Source organism: Crocodylus porosus, unplaced genomic scaffold (genome assembly GCF_001723895.1).
Source record: "Crocodylus porosus isolate Cpor-Errol unplaced genomic scaffold, CroPor_comp1, whole genome shotgun sequence".
In the NCBI taxonomy this organism is placed as follows: Eukaryota; Metazoa; Chordata; order Crocodylia; family Crocodylidae; genus Crocodylus; species Crocodylus porosus.
In genome coordinates this window covers 194,599,603-194,616,868 of record NW_017728886.1, presented here as the reverse complement: position 1 = coordinate 194,616,868, position 17,266 = coordinate 194,599,603, and the positions used below count along the sequence as shown (strand labels likewise).

The following is a 17,266-nucleotide window of genomic DNA, read 5'->3' as shown; positions in this document are numbered from 1 at the left end:
GCATTATTTCACAATTCTGAAAGGGTGTGGCCAGTATGCAGCAAATATATCCATTTGTCTGTGGACTTTGGCTGGTATCAAACTGGCTCATTTATTGCCACAACACTTCTCTGGGCCATTTTTGTTCTGCAATAGAGCTCCTAAATTCCTCTTGAGTACTATTAGTGTTGCTGCTTTTTATGCCTCTCTCCATGATACTACTCAATGCAAGTTATAATTAACTGAAAGGAAAAGATGGCCTCTCTACATAGAATTAGATGGGTACAGAGTGGAAAAGACCATGCTACCTTGAGTCTTATATTTGTCTTTTAAACATTTAATATTTGGTCCTTTTGCTTTGGAGGTTTTAAAGCACAGGTAAGTAACATTTTCTCCCCTGGAATAACTGCATGTTCTGAGCTTTGGTTTGAGAGTCCTTTGTTGAACATGGAAATATTTGTAATCTGCTGGAACATTAGACAAATAAAAAGAATAACTTTCATGCTGAAACTTTACAGGGTCAAGATATCAAATGGGGATCAAGCATTATTTCCATAAAATCCCACATTTATACATGCAAAATTTGCCTGTGTAAGTTGGCAAGTTATTGTTGGCTGACTGAGTTATGCAGATGCAGGTTGATGGAGTGAGATGCAACATCTGTGAAGAAGCAGTCATAAATAGGGACCACCAAAATCACAATTTCACAGATTTCGCAGAAATCATTACATCTGGCATTGCCCATGAAAGCAGGCAATGTCCATGAACTCTACAAAGAAAAAAATAAGAAAACTTACTGAAAAATAAAATGCTGGCTCCCTAGAGGGAGCAAGAAATCTTCACAGAACTGCAGCCCAGCCATGCAGCCCACCCAGTGGGCAGGAAGAAAGGGGGTGGCCCACACAAAAGGGAGCTCAAGATGGCTGCCCCCCCTTACCACTTATTGGCTGAGAGGGCTGGCTGTCATGTGGCACCACCCCTCTCCACCAATTGGTAGTCAGAGGCGAGGCCGTATGACAGACAGTAGGGCTGTGCGAAGCTTTGGTTGCCTATTTAATTCGAAGGAGATTCGACCCAATTCAGCAGCTGAATCTCCGAATCTGAATTGAATCAGGAGACCCATTAGTCTCTCCAAATTGAATCGGAAGTCTCCAAATCAATTTGGAGAGATTCAAAGAGATTCAATGATTCGGCCATGGACACAGCTTTATATGTTTTTTCTGCATACCTCAAGATACCAGCTGCGGTTTGTGAACACCGAGATGATGGGATGGATGGAATGTTCTGCAGGAGCACGGGGCGGGGAGGTGTCCCCCACGCATTCAGCAGCGCACCTGGAACTGGACTTCCGGTCCACTTCCAGGTCCACTATGGAGTGCACAGGGAAACCCTCTGCCCTCTGGCTCGGTGACTGGTGCCTCCTGGGTCTGGGGGAGCACCCGGGATCTCCCCATAGCCGATCACCAAGCTGGGGAGGTACAGGGGGTCCCCCATGCTCCCATGGGATGCTCCATATGCCCTACCATCTTAGTGTTCATGAGTCATGCATCATACCTCAAGGTACATGTAAAAACAATAAAGCTATGTCTATGGCTGAATTGCTGATTCTCCTAATCAGAATCGAATCTTCAGATTCAGCTGAATCAAACTGGGACAGTGATCCAAATCATCGACTTGAATCACTGTCCCCCGAATTGGGCCGAATCCAAATTGAATACTGCCTGCTTCACATACCCCTAATGGACAGCCCTCACAACTAATCAGCGGTGAGGAGCAGAGCCATTTAACAGATAGTCCTTGCAGCCAATTAGTGGTTGGGGCAGGGTTACTGGGACTCCTCGGGCAATCAGAGGCATGGGAGGGTGCCATTATCAGCCTGTGAAAATGGCTGCTGAATCCGCAATCTCCTTGTGAAATGGGCTGGCCACCTCCTTGAGTTAGATAGACCCTTAGTCATAAGCCAAAGCCTTATATTTGTCCCCAAACAGAAATGCATGTATTTTTCTAAATTTCTGAATTACAAACAAAAACAACAATGAATTACAGACCAGGTGATTTTAATAAAATTATACTTACCTGATAACAAATAGTAATATGGTCTCAGTGCTGGCAAAGTCCTTGGTAGTGTCCAAAAATTGGCCCCTTACCTTGGACTCTTACAATTTTAGGCCTTGCTCCTAAAAGTAATGCTATGTATGCAGGTATTCCCATTGAACAGTACTACTCAAGTTACGCACATGGGGTCTTAATAAGAGGAGCACACAATCTAAATAATTTGTATTTTTTGACTATTCAAAAAGTGCGTTTTTACACCAAGAAGCCATCTGAATAATTACAGTGCATTTTAAAGACCTATTTTGATTTGCATTCTAATTTTGAAAACTCATTATTAATTACACGATAAACATAAATGGCACATTTGGAGTTGTTATGGTCCATCATGTAAATCCATATTTAAGCATTAGGAAAAAGATTTGTAACTCAATACATCATATTAGCTTTAAAGCAGCTATTCCTGTTGATCGAATCAATTGTGTTGCTACCCTGTGGGCACCAAGTCCATGTGATAAAAACACTTACAGCACATCAACTGCACCAGAGTTTATTGCTCCATGCTAAAAGCATGTGTACACATGCCCTGTATCTTCCAAGGGAGTAGTATTATATCCCTGGGTGGCCCCAGTGAGCCCTTAACTATTGTACAGCACATGTTGTGCTGACAGTTTTAACAACCTTCTCCAAGAAATTTTTCTGCCTTGGGAATGCACATGATATTCCTCTTCTTCCCTGAAAAAATGTATCAGTTCCATACTCTTTCCCCAACTAAAAAAAATCAGTTTCACTGTTTTACTTTCTCCACTGCCTTCCTGATACAGTAGGCTCCCCCATCCTTGGAGGTTTTCTGCTGCAACTGTTTTTCAAGGCTGCAGCAGTAAAAATGGCATGCAAGCTGTCTTCCAAGTTTCAATATCATGGAAGTTGTTCTACACACTTTTGGCTGTGTGATGCTTGAGAGATTTAGTCCTTTTTGCTGATGAAGAATGGTCACAGTGGCAATGCATAGGGGGTCCACAGGAGTGCATGTGCACCCCCTGAGAGTGCTGGTGCACCCACTGACAGGCCGTGCTCCCTGCTTAGGTGACAGGTAGGGGGGCAGGAGGAAGCGCCGGTGCCCTCCCTGTGAGTGCCAGCCAGGGAGCGGGAGCCCTGGGTGTAGCACTGTGGCCACTTCCAGGAGTGCCGTGGCTGTTTCCTGGAATGATTGGGACTCCTCGCCCCCTGGTTGCTGACTGGTTGCTGCGGGGTATGTGCCCCCCTGACTAAGGTGGCACCAGTCTCCCATGAATGGTCAGTTTTCAAATGAATTCCTTTTGACATTTGAGGTTAACTGGCCTTCCTGACTGGTGATGCTTTCCTAGCTTATGAAAGAAGTATGGAACAAATATCCCTAGTCTAGTCTGGTGGAGAGAATATTTCTGAATAGTGAAACATACTTCTTTTATTGTGGGCTGTGACTGAGCAAGCAACTCTCAGTAGAGGCAGGGATAGGCCAGACTGACTTCTGTACTCCTATGAATGTAGCAGTAAGTTGGCCTCACTCTTCCCTCTGGTCCTTCTCATGTCCCACCAGAATGGAGATCTGAGGATGAAAGGTTGAGAGGATTATGTGGCATATCCCTGTGCACACGTAGAACATCAATTAGAGATACGAGAACAGTCCCCTTGCAGCAGCTGTTTTGGGTACATCAATAACTTGCATTCAGTCAAGGCTAAACAATTTAACAAGAAAGGTTGGCCTTAGAATTTAGCGATGGTTTGGGAAACAGTTTTTTGTTTCCTCTGTCCCAAATGCAATCCATTTCTCTCCACGATTATCTCACCACTATGCAAAAAGAACGAGGCTTTTGGCGAAGGCTAGTGAACTAGCATTTTTAGGATACACCGTAAACTTAACTGACAGCATTTTGTATGAAGTGTATGTAGGAAAGGGAGAGTCAGATTAGGTCCCCCAGGTTCCTGCTGCAGAAGCAGGCATCATGCTTCTGTGCTCCACAGCCAGTTCACAGTTTTAAGGCTAACTTTTCAAAGAAAAGGACTAAAGATTTAGGCCAAAATCCTCCAAAATGTGCAAGAGCCTTTAATAAAACCTGGCCCTTGAATTATTATTAAATCTATTATCATTCATGGGGTCTGTTAATACAGAGTTTGTGAGAAGCCCTGAAATTTCCCTAGCTCTTTGGTAAAGACAGTATACAAAGAAATTTGGGTCGTAGCTCTGAAAGCATGCCTCTATGCTTTATTAACCTTCCTTAATCTTTCTCAGTGAATTGCAAAGCATTTTGAAACTAAGGAATGAAGGGGTGAGGAATAAAGAGGAATGAAGAAAGCATAAAACAAAGGAAATTGCAAAATAAGGGTAGCAACCTAACCTAGCAGGTGTTCTATCTCCCTACAATCACTTTACCTTTGCTTAAATGTTTGAATCAGTGCACTTAGTTTAATGAACAAAACAGATGCAAAATTTACAACTTAATATTGGAAGAGAATGTCAAGGTGCAGTAAGCCATCAGCATGTCTTCTGGGATTATGATTTTTGGTCCAAGATTAGAAACCTGTTGTAGGAACTGTTCCCAGATTATATCCCATTGGCCCCGATTACCTTAATATTGGGAAAATGTCCTGAGGGACTTCAAGTGCTTAGAATTGTTTGCTGCAGCTGCCAGTTAATGAAATCCTGTGTTATTACAAAAGCAAGTTTCCTTCCTGGAAATTTGATTTAGGAAATAAAAAATTAACAGAAATAGAAAGAATAATGTTACAGAAAGATTGATCATCAAGAAATTTGGTGTCAGTCTTGCCATATGAATATTCCCAGGGAAGTCAAGTGGAAATATTTGCAAAAGTAAGTAAGGGTCTTGAGATGGCACAAATCAGTGAAAAACAATTCCTTATACTAACTGTGGGTCCAGTTCAGTATTTTGTGCACTAGAAGGCTTTCCATTTAAATCAGTATACTTTCTTGAGCAATGATTATTGAATTGTGTCTATTCACTCTGTCAGTTGATAGCTACCATGTTGTGTTTTTCATGTTCCAATGAAACCTCCTCTTTATTGCTCATAAAAGAAATGGTTTATGAACTCAATTATCACTATTATCTTTAATAAAAAAAATTAGGGCTAGATCCTTCAGTTCTCACTCATGGGGATAATTGTTAATCATATCATTCCACTTACTTTACTTTCTCAAGTAACTTGACATATGAATAAGGGTTTGTAGGGCTGGATCATTCATAACTTATACACTAATTGACATCCATTTCTGAAAACGATGTTGAGGAATAATCCTTACTTTAAAACTTTAATGCAATTAGGATTTTTATAACGACCAATATAATTATGTTTTCAGTCATAACTAATATCTTACCCTAGTTGAATATAATGCAATGCTCCCTGCCAGCTGCCTTTGAAAGCCCTCTGTTAGGAACAGTGAGAAGGGCTGTGCTTCCTTATATAGCATCTCTCTCGCAAATAGCCAAAATATGACAACAAGAGGTGCATTGGTTTTGTCTTTTAATTCTATGACTGGACTAACTCAACAGAAAATTGTGCTGGAAAATTTTGGATTTCCTTCCTGGTATTGTGAATGAGACAAATGGATTCATTTCAATGCTTCTGCATCAGAAAAAGAGTCAGGTCCAGATACAGTAGTCAGTCTAATAAGTGATTAATAGCTAAAGAGCACTGTTGGCACTTTATTTCCTATCTCCTGCTCTGTCTCCTTTTTAACACTCAGGTAACTGTCAAAAATAGACCTAGCTATTATAGATGACAAGGGGTAAATGCCTTCATGTTGTCCTCCAAAGGTTAAGGTTTACCAACCTCAGTTGGAAGCCACAATCTCCAATAACCATTAATCCACTAAACTCCAGTACGAGTGAACATATTTATGGCTGTAGTCACTAAAGGGTGAAATAAAGATTAGTTTTTAGTTAGGAACGCAAAGCTTTTTGGATCAATACAGACCCACTGCTGAAATCAATCTAAAGTTTGGAATTTTTAAGTAAAGATTTACTGGGCTTTCTTGTACAGTTAATTTTCCAAGGGGAGAATAGTCTCAGCAATGTTACATAGTAATCAAATTGAGTAAACACTAGTCAGTTCGTAAACTGACCTCAGTTATGCGCATAGCAAATGAGTGTACAGCAATAAAAACACCCATAATGTGGATAGTAAATTTGCCAATAAACAGGTAAAGCCGAAGTGCACATATAGACTAACATGATAAAATATTAGTAGCTACATTTGCCTATTTGAAAACATAAATAATCAATAGACATTAATAATGAAGCTGTTCGTGCGTTTCTTTATTACTGTGCATATTAAGTGTTTCAATTATTTCTACTTAGTTTGATAGATAAATGTATATGCACATTTTATGCGAGGCTCTGAAAAGAATATAGGAGTCTTCTTCAAAACAAAAGCTACTGTTTAGATGAAAGAACAAGTGGACTGGAAATACGTAGCTTGTTATACCCCTCTGCTGTTCATGTTTGATGCATGTATACAATTTATTATGCAATTTCTTGAGATTTGACAAAGTAATTGTCTGGCAAACCATAGCTTTAATGATAGTTTTTTCTGCATCATACAAAAGGTCTGAAGGTACTGTAGGAAAAAAAAAGACTTAATAGATCAGCATCTATAAATGCTGTTAATGCATACATATGTACACACATGCGTACACACACACACACATACATACATACTATATATAAATAAATGTGTGGATGTAATGGTGACCCAAGTTATTTTCTGAGTTACTGCACAATATGTTGTGAGAGTCCATGTGGTAAATTTATTTTCGACAACGGAACTATTGCATGAAATCTCATGATATGATGAACTGTAACTTCCAAAATTACTTGGATCACCACAGTATTTTTAGGCTGGGTGTATATCATTGGGAGTTTTGTGAGTGGACCAAGGACTGTATAGAACCGTAAGGGTTATAGCAGCATCACAGTGGTTAAAAACATGCCTAAATTTCCATTATTAATCCCATTTTCAAGGGTTTGTCGCTTAGCAGTTAAAATCCATTCAGGTCTGAAACCAAAGTCAAGGTGCAATATATACATTTGCTTTTAATCATATTCATTTTAAATCACTGCAGCTGTTCTTAAGATAAGGACTACAGCAATCCAAAAGTTTTATTATTTCAACCATTTCTGCAGTCTCCTATAACTAAAATATGTCTAATTTAAAAAATGAAATTTCTCAGCACAAGGGTGTTCTTCATTCTGCCTGTGTCTGTTTTATCACCAGTAAAAGACTATTGGTCAGATTCATAACTGGAGTGAGTAGGTACAGCTCCACTGAAATCATTAGGATCATGCCCCTTTATGACAGCAGTGAATTTAGCCTTTTCTCTCTCAGGTAGCTTTTTATGGTTGAGTTAAAATATAATCTATTTTTTCTAGTGTCAGTTCTCAGCTTTGAGATGTTTGGAGTTTTTGCTTATTGTTAGACATAAATTAACACATGGCATCAAAGGAAGTCTTGTGGGTCAAAAGTAGCATGAGTGAGGGTAAAGTTACGTGATACACTTAGACCATACTAAAACCGTGGAATGTTAAGTCATATTAAAGTGAGAGCATGCTGTGAGCAGTCACACATTAAGGGTTAATACCTTTTCTTTCCTCCACAGCTCTGACCTGCCATGAACAGGCTGTCGAGCAGAGGGATGTCTAGGAACTGGGAAACCTAGGCTCTGTCCCTGCTCTGGGTTGGGGTTGTGGGTGGGGGGTACGGTGCTGGGAGCTATGCATTTTGGGATGCTGAAGGACTGCGAACTGCTCATTTTATCTCTATGGAAGAGACTGAAGTTACCCTAATATGAGCTTGGTAGAGTTAACCCTTTCCTGAAGAAGTGTTAACCCTTGCCTGAAGAAGTATAACTTTGAGACATTCAGAGGACACTTAATATGAGTTAACAAGCTTTCATGTGCAGATATTTGTGTTTGAAATACCGATAGTATGGTCTAAGTGTAATGTATAAATTCACCCTGAGAAAACCACCCACTTAACCTGAGTAGTTCTGGCAGCCATATCCAAACTGTGATGACAGTCTAGTACAGTTCGATAGAGCCCTGACAATACTTATGATTTTATTACATATATTTTCTGGTTTTGTTTGTGTTTTTCCGCAGTTTTAGCTAGTTTCATCATTTCTGCATGATATAATTATTCCTGGTGTGGTACAACATAAACAGGACCAATATACTGTTTCCTTCACCCTGTATTCAGTTCTAAGAGCAACCACTTGTAAGGCCCATGATGGACAGTTTGAAGCCAGAAGAGGACAGTATAGTCTCCATGTTAGACCTGACTATGCGGTTCTATTTATACTCCAACAGTATGTCAGTTAGTGCCGAATGTGATCACGTCTTTTGTTATTTGAACCAGGAACTGGACTGAAATAACCAATTCATCTCACACAGGCCCCCACCAGCCATCAGACTGTGATTCAGGGGTCTGCAACATTTTTGAATAGAGTGCCAAAAATACCCATAACCTCAACTTGTAAGATGTTAGCATACCAGGGGCAGACAGCAGGGGAACCACAAGGGCCTCAACCTTGTGGCAACACAGCCCCAGCCCCTTCCCCACCATCTTCCCCAAGGTGTGCATGCACCCACCACCAGCAACAAGCTGTGTTGAGGCTCTGCAGATGCCAGTGCAGCTGCTTGCAGCCTCCTGGCTGCCTGCCACAGCTGGCCCAGGCTCTGGGCAGGCCCCTGCCACTCACCATGGCTGCTTGCACTAGGCCGTGGGGAGGCTGCAAGCAGCTGCACCGTGAAGCCCAGGTCTAGCTCATTGCCACTGGTAGGTGCACACATGCCTCAGGACTGACAGCAGAGAAGGGTCAGGTGCTGCAGTGCTACGACAAGGATTGGGCCCCTTGCAGCTCCCCTGACACCTGGCCTGAGGTGCACATGCCGCACTGGCACACATGACCCTGCCATACTTATTTTTAGTTTCTAGTGACTTAAGCTGGATTTGAACCAGCAACTTAGACTAGAAATGGTTTTTTAAAATCTGTCATCAGTTGCTTGAGGCATCTAGTCTCGCATGTGATTTTATTTTTTTACCACCCCCCCACACACGTATGTGGCACACATGTGTGTGTGTATATACACACATGTATGTGTATATATATACACACGTGTATGTGTATGTGTATATATGTGTGTATATGACAGAGCACTTCGACTGAAGTGAAATGCTCCAACAGGAAGAAAAGGAAACAATGGCATTTTTAACTTTGCTTAGTAGTTGCCATTCTCTACATTTTTAAGAGCTACACAAACAGCCTAACAAATCAAAAGCCTACTTTTCCTCTTGTTAACTTTCTCGCACTATCTGGTACACCCCTAGCTAACACTACCTCTTTATTGCCAAAAGGTGTCTTTCTACAGTGAGACACCTAACTTACTTTAGCTTAACCACTTTGCTGGCTTGCTGTAAAAACTAGTGGAGATAAAGCAGTTTCACAGATTCATAGATTATAAGGCCAGAAAATCAATCGGGTCCAGCCCCCTACACCAAACAGGAAAGAAAACTGAGGTCAGGTGACCCCAGCAAGGTGACTCTCTAGTTTCCTCTTGAAGATTTCCAGGGTGGGTGATTGCACCACCTCTGGAGGGAGCTTATTCCACAGTCTGGACACCCTGACTGTGAAGAAGTTTTTCCTAATGTTGAGCCTGAATCCATCTTCCAGGAGTTTGTTGCCATTACTCCTGGTTTTCCCCTCGGGTGCCCTGGTGAACAGTTGCTCACAGCCCTTGATATACTCCCCTAGCGTAGTGGTAAGCTGCTGTAAGGTCCCCTCCAAGCCTTCTCTTCTTCAGGCTGAAGACTTCCAGATCCCTCAGCCTTTCCTCGTATGGCTTGCCTTTTAAGACTGATCATATGGGTGACTCTTCTTTGGACTCTCTCAAGCTTGTCTGCGTCCTTGTTAAAGCGTGGTGCCCAGAACTGGACGCAGTACTCCAGCTGTGGTCTTACCAGCACTGGAAGAGTCACCTCTTTGGCTTTGCTGGAAACACATTGATTGATGCATGCCAGAGTCTTATTTGCCCTACTGGCTACAGCATCGCACTGTCGGCTCATGTTCATACTGTGATCAATTATTACCCCCAGGTCCCTTTCATTGGTGGCCATGCTTCCCCTTAACTTGGTGTCATCTGCAAACTTGGCCAAACTTGGCCAGTGAGTTCTTCACCCCCACATCCAAATCGTTAATAAAGATGTTGAAAAGTACTGGACTGAGCGCCGACCCCTGTGGGACACAACTGCCCACTTCTTGCCAGGATGACGCAGATCTATTCGCTAAGACTCTCTGGCTCCTATCCTGCAGCCGGTTTCTCACCCACCTGACTCAGAGTTAAGCCCACAATCCTCCAATTTCCTTGCGAGGACATTGTGGGATGCTAGATCAAAGGCCTCTTGGAAGTCTTATTCTGTTAATTCATATGTTGATGTAGATAATCAGGATCAACATGATATCCCCCCAGCTGGAGTTCACTCAACTAGCCAGAAGCTGTAGTTAGTTGGAGTATAGGGTTGACCTTAGCTAGCTACATTGAAATGCCTTGATCTCTCCAGATCTAGTTAGCTGTCCTATCATAAAAATCCATATTTTCTGGCAGTGAAAATACTGTTTTAGCTGTGCTTCAGAAAGTTGGGTAACCCTGGTTGCTGGGAAGGTAATGATACATAATCTCTAGTAAGAGCTCCTTCTGCTGCCAACAGGAAAAAGTTGAACTATTTAACCACAGCCCAGCAGAAAGCAGTCAGGTTATTATGTTATATGCAAGACTTTGCAGTTATGGACAAAATAAGGTTAGAATGTAAGCCATAACTTGCATTCTCTTGCTTGTTTATGCTTATGTTTAACTTATGCCCCCACCACTGTGTTAATGAGTAAAATTTTTGTGGTCAAAGTTAACTCTACATTTTATTTTAAATTATTATGTCTTCACCAGTGAATCTGCACCTGACCAATTCTTTCCCAGAGGAAAAGGCAAATCATGAGACAGTTCAAGAGAGGTACAATGGGAAGGGCTACTGTTATCTGTGGGGTGTTCCTGGCATCTGAAGACTAGCTGCAACAGGCTATGAAATTGCCTTCTCAACAAAGCTTCAGAGGTAGGGAATGGATGTGGGTCTGCAGCCTCTCTCACAAATAACCTTTGGTACTTTCTGTGGGGTTGTAAGAGCCGCTTTGAATTTAAAGGGTAAATACTGCTACAGGAAAAAGGCTCAGTCTAATTATGACTACTGTAATTCAGCTATTTTCTTATGTCTAAAGCCTACCCTTGGTCAACAAGCATCTTCCACACCATATATCATAGGCATTATCTTACCATGAAGTTACAGCAGGATATAAAAGAATTGAAAAAAAGCACTGTAATAGTCTGGGGATATCTCCCCATAGGCCTTGACCAGGACTTTAGAAGAATCTGCCACATGGTACCAGAAATTCCCTTGTCTAATTAAAAAGTTATGTGCTAGGCCAGGACTTTTAAATCAGTAACAGTAGCATAACTAAGGAGAGGCAACTGGGACACCATTTCTGGGCAAGCACTTGGGAGGGGGTGGTGCAAAAACAGCAGTCATGGCAGCTGCTGCCCCATGCAGCACCACCACCTCCCGCTGCACAGACCCGCCCAGTTAACCTCTGATCACTAGTGCTTTCACTGTAAGTTGAAAGCTTATACAGACCTTTTTTTCATAAAAGCATGCCTATATAGGAAACCATATAACAGTGGGTTTAAAGTTAGGCATGGGCTTAAATAGCTGAATTAATGAAGATGGACTTGAGCACAGCAGTGTGTCCCTGAGTTAGGCCCAAGGTGCAAAAACAAGCACTAAAGCTCATATGTACCTATCTATAAAGTATCCATTACTGCCACTGTCGGAAACAAGATACTGGGCTAAATGGATGATTGGTTTGACTTAGAATAGCACTTCTTATGTTCTTAAGTGATGAGTTCTCAGAAAGAAGGCAGGCTAGATTTGCACCTTCTACCTGGCTTCAGACTCACATGTCTAACTACATCTCTGCTCATGAATACTAAATTATATTCAGAAAAGATGCTTGGAGGGTTAGCCTGCCCTACCTTTTGATTGCAATTTCCACACATTTAGCTGTTGCTTTTAGCAGTTGTGAATTCAGTCCCACAAATTATGACAATGCTTTTAGATGCAATATAGCTAACTACATTTTCGAAAGGTGCTGGTTTTCTACAACCTTTTCTTTTGTTTTGCATAAAACACTTTTCATGCCATTTTGGTTGTACACCAATATAATTATATTTTGAATTATTTTATCTTTTGTATAACTTAATCCTCTTTCTAGTGGGGAGAAATCTTGAGTTTATCCCTGTGCAATTCAGTGCTTTGAAGATCAGAATCTATCCTTTTGGTGTACATAGTAGTTCCCCCAAACTTCAGCAGGAGCTTTGAGTTTACAGCATTAGGTGACACATGACTCTGCAGCACAGGAATGTTATCATTACCTCACCTCAACATATATTCATTTATAATAACAATATTTTGCTACTTAAATATCTGTGTAGATTAGTGTAAATATTTCTGTAAATATTTGTGTATATACAGATGTATACACACTCATCCCCTTTTCCTCACAAAACACTTTACAAATATTAATTAAGCTTCATAAAATTGCTGTAGATTATTACTGTACCCATTTTATATAAATGTGTAAACTAAGCCACAGGTATTTAAAATGATTCATCTTTGATCACACAGTCTTAAAGTCTCGACTTGCACTGTCATGCTCTGACCCCAACAGCAACTCTTTATCCTGCCATACATGGCAAAAAATGGGTTAAAAGGGTTTACTGTTCTTACAGATATGAGGAATATATGTCATAGTAACAAGTGTAATACCAGATATATTTTCACAATTATGTATGTTATATAAAAAAACATATGGACTGTGTGGCAATATTACTGATTATATTGCACATTGGTTTTGTTAATTTCTTAGTTTATTTTAATTACAGCAGCATCCACAAAGTACTAGGTGCAGTCCAAACACATTGTGTGACATAGTCTTTGCCATTAAGTGATGATCTATCTCTTCTGTACACTTTTTCAAGATTATTGAGGTTTTGAAAAATAATTTTACTTTACTATAACACAAAATCGCATCTACATGCGGACAGTCCTGCTGAGCACTGACAACTAGTCGCGTCTCTGCTGCCATTTTAAAAGCAATAGTGGCAGAGATGCAAACCGCTGATAGTGCTCAGCAGGATGGATCAAATACAGAAAGGCAATTTCTGCACATTGAACAATGGAGTAAGCTAAAATCCAGTTCCTACCACCAGCCTTTATGACAGAGAGGTATTTCAAATTGATATTTACCTTTGGCCTTTATTAAGGTCCTGTGCAAATGAGCCTGCTGATTTCTGATCTGTGTGATGGTGTCTATCACAGTGTAGGTATTTTGTGGCAAAAAATATGGAAATATAATAACATAGAGCATAAGGTGTATAGAGATTTGTTTAATTTTACACAAGTATGTTACTGGGGATTTTAAAAATCATAATCCTTTAATAGAGAATTTGTATTAAAAATATTCATTCTGCTTAGTTACTGGAATTATCATTAACTGGAAGTTTAAAAACACGGCCTTACATGTTCATATTGGTGCTCTTTGAATGAAGAACTCCCCCTTCCCATACAGAAGCTTCAGGTCTTTTTCCGTACTGTCCTTCCCACCACAATACCCTATGGGGTAACATCTATAGGGGTCAGGAATCAATACATGGGGAGTAAAGGAAAAGGGTGCATTTACAACATATTTCATCCTTTCCCAGCAGGCAGTGGGAAATCTGAAGTTAGGGCCCTCCACAGCCAGTGGAACTTTCTTCAAAGGCAGGAGCTGGCCAGCTGAGGGCTCAGTAGCATTGATGCTTGAGGCCTCTGTGCTGATGACTGTGACCTTCAATAAATAGCCTGAAATCAGTGATGTTCTCAAGTGATCTGAAAGTCCCAGAGGGCAAGCTCCTTTTTCTCTCTATTGGGTTAGGGGGGGAAACACTTCCCTTTTCCTTCTATAGAACAGATGGAGGGTTTGGCTCCTTGAAGGTATGGGGGAACCTCACAAGAAAAAATAACATGAGACTTTCTTCCCCTACCAGCTTCCTACAGGGTTTTCCATGGAAAGAGGCAATCTGGCTCAAAGAGATGAACAGTAACTCCTGCCCCCGCCCCCCAGATAACTGATAATTTTTCAAAAGCAAGTAAAATTTAGGCCCTTAAGACCCTTAAAACCCACTCACTTCTGAAGAAAACGCCCAATTCGGTGTACTTCAGTTATTTCTCTAGGAAAAAAAATAATTGCTAAAGGTTAAACAATTATAGCTTATGAATGGCCAACAATTGTTTATGGAAATAATATGAGCCTTGGTTTTGATACTGGTTTAGCGTAGCAAAGTTGAAAAAATACCCCTGGTATTTTCCACTACTGAGCAAAACATTTAATTTCGTTAGCCCCCAAAATCTGCAAAACGTTGGCTGGGTCAGCTGAATCCTTCAAAGACATATTTTTTGCAGTCCATAGTGGTGTAAGGGTGAGTGACACATCATTTAATGAAGAACTATACAAAAACCCTCTGGGATTATTTACAGCCATTACAGCAGTAATACAGTAAAGTTCAACAGCACAAGGATGATATAAAAATTGCTCTTCCCATCTACCACAGTTTAGTGACACTTCACATCCTTGATAGCTGTAGCTACTACTGAAATGGGGGAATCTTAGGATTCATGAGGATTCTTTCAACCTGCCAAGGATCCAAATCTGGGACACAGGATGGGGAAATGACATAGGAGGAGGGAAACAAAGAAAATGGTGTTAGAAGATGTGTACAATAGTATTATTCCTTTGGTCTAGCACCATCCTCTATAGCATCAACTGCTTCACTATGTATATCTGTTCTAAATCTCTTGCAGTTATAAGTGAGATAACAGCAGGCCTATGTGAAGAGGAAGATTCTTTCTGAAAGCAAGGAGCTTTCTGATAAGGAAAAATGGGAGGATATGGCACAACACATTTTTTAGGCCACCAGAAAACAAGTGAAGGTGAGAACTGTCCTGGCTCTTTTCATTTCCATGTTTTCAGGGACTTCCAAATTCCTGAACAATCTGACTTCCAGCTTGTTTTCTTTCCAACCTTAGATGCATTGGCATCCTTTTGCAAGTTAAAGAGAAAGACAATGAGCACTGGCTTTCAAGGAAACACCCCCCTGGCGTGTATTTTAATGACAAGAGTCTTGTTATTAGCTGGGAAGTGTAGTGCTCATGGATTTCACACCAGCTAAAACTTTCTGTAAGTGCTCTCCAGTCTCCTTTCATGTGCATTTCATTCAAGGGCATACTTTTTTTTTGTTTGGACGATTGGAGATTTGACAACAGAAGAACAAAGCTATAAATGTGAGGGTGCAATATATCAAGAGACAAAGTGTGGAGAACGTGTCCTCTACCAAAATGCCCCTTGGTGGAGGAAAAAAACCAAAATGCCTAACAGACGGAGTCAAAAAACATGAAGTGCACCTTCCCAAGGTATCAAATGTGTCAGAAAGTTGAAAGGTTACGTTTGTAAAAGTGCAGCTGCTTCCCTACTCTTTGATTCAGGCTTCTGCATGGCAAAGACTCAAAACCAAAAGACAAATCTGACAATATGCTAATCTTCCAATAAAAAAAATGTGACTTCTGAACCCTTATCTGTTGAAGAGCTGACAGTGAAGTTCAGAGACGGTTGTCTAACCAGACAAAACGATAGAGAAAATATGCCTTCAAACAAGATCATAAATCTTGAACAGTGCAGGGGAACAAATGCAAAGGGAATGGTTTACCACTAATACCATTTACTAGCCTGACTTTCTCGCTTTCCCCTCCACCCCACAACCAGCCCCATGACACACATAGGCAGGGTGTGCCCTGTCAAACCAACATAAATCCAAGGGTCAGGGGGAGAAAAAAAGTGACAATATATATTGGGTATGGAGATCGGATGTTATTTTCCTCACATCCAGGTGGAGGGGGGAAGGCAGAAAACAAATATAGTGCAACCTGAATACAACAGCATATACCCAGACACACACACACAAAAAGTTTGCATATGGCACAGGGCGCTTGAAGATCATAAATCTATGCATGAGAAAGATGTAGTGGAAATTTTTGGGGGGATTAGAGTTTATTTTTGTCATCTCTGTGAGACAGCTACTCATTCATCCAGATCACAGCTAAGAAAAAAGCTGGTCACAGAAATTAGCAGTTTCAGCTCAGCAGCAAAGTCGCCAGCCTGTGAAGGCAGAGAGAAATTGACTAATTAGCAATGCGCACTAAAACTTGACGGTTCTTTATAGAGAGAGAGAAGAGAGAGAGAGAGAGAGAGGGAGAGAGGGAGGGAGGCGGGGGGGGGGCTCGCTTTTTCCCCTTCTTTCTTCCAAAGATGTTTGAAATCGCAGTCATTTACGCTCGACAATTTTTACAATAGCCTTGAGCCATAATTTTGCGAGTCTCTCCAGCATCCATCCCCCTGTATGGTCTCTCTCCACTGGCCATGCACGACCGTTTCTCTCCCCAACCGTGGATTTCCTATTACTCTCGTTACGACTCACTGAGCCCCAGGCCCAAGGATAATGATGTGTTGTTTCTTGGTAGCATAATTTGTCACACGTACATTTTTTCTTCTTCTTCTCTTGCAGAAAGCTCTGCGCTCTCTCTCTCTCTCTTTCTCTCTCTCTCTCTCCCCTTCTCTCTCTCGTACATTTTCTTGCTGTTGCTAATTCATGGTGATCAAATGATGTACGACAAAATAAATTGTAAAGAGTAACTGCTCCGAGTTGGGAACCAGAAGGTTTATTTTTTTTTTTCTTTCCTTTTTTTTTTTTTTGAAGGAGCGATCAAACCTTTAAAAAGGAAGGACAATTGATTTTTTGGGGGGGAGCTTAAGTGAACCTTTACTTTGGCAGCTGGTGGTGGAGCAGGTAAGTTTCTGGCCTTGTGTCTGGCCGTCTGTGTATTATTTTCTCATGTCTTCCGATTTGTTTGTTGTTGGGGCGGAGGGGGGCTGTATTTGTGTGTGTGTGTGTGTGTGTGTGTGGGTGCTGGGAGTGGAGGGGTAGTTGTATAATAACACACACCCGAGGAGAATAAACTCCGATTGCAAGAAATGGGCAAAGGAGGA

The 17,266-nt window shown here is 41.1% G+C and overlaps 1 protein-coding gene and 1 long non-coding RNA gene across 6 annotated transcripts in view; one reads left to right on the top strand and one right to left on the bottom strand.

Annotated features, from left to right (window-relative positions):
* The first annotated feature begins 3,371 nt into the window (after nucleotides 1–3,371).
* The window catches only part of KLHL14 (kelch like family member 14), a 111,489-nt gene continuing 97,594 nt past the window's right edge, over nucleotides 3,372–17,266 (top strand). The window contains exons 1-6 of one of the 5 annotated variants that reach the window (XM_019547566.1): nucleotides 3,372–3,383; nucleotides 7,535–7,542; nucleotides 10,424–11,187; nucleotides 15,028–15,156; nucleotides 15,253–15,403; nucleotides 16,977–17,066. The gene's annotated coding sequence lies outside the window, so the exon portion shown is untranslated. The other 4 variants (XM_019547575.1, XM_019547555.1, XM_019547584.1 and 1 more) reach the window with 4 other exon arrangements.
* LOC109318393 overlaps nucleotides 15,435–17,266 on the bottom strand; it is a 3,420-nt gene continuing 1,588 nt past the window's right edge. Inside the window, exon 2 of the long non-coding RNA XR_002103240.1 lies at nucleotides 15,435–16,378. This is a non-coding gene — a long non-coding RNA (uncharacterized LOC109318393). The remainder of the gene's footprint in view (nucleotides 16,379–17,266) is intronic.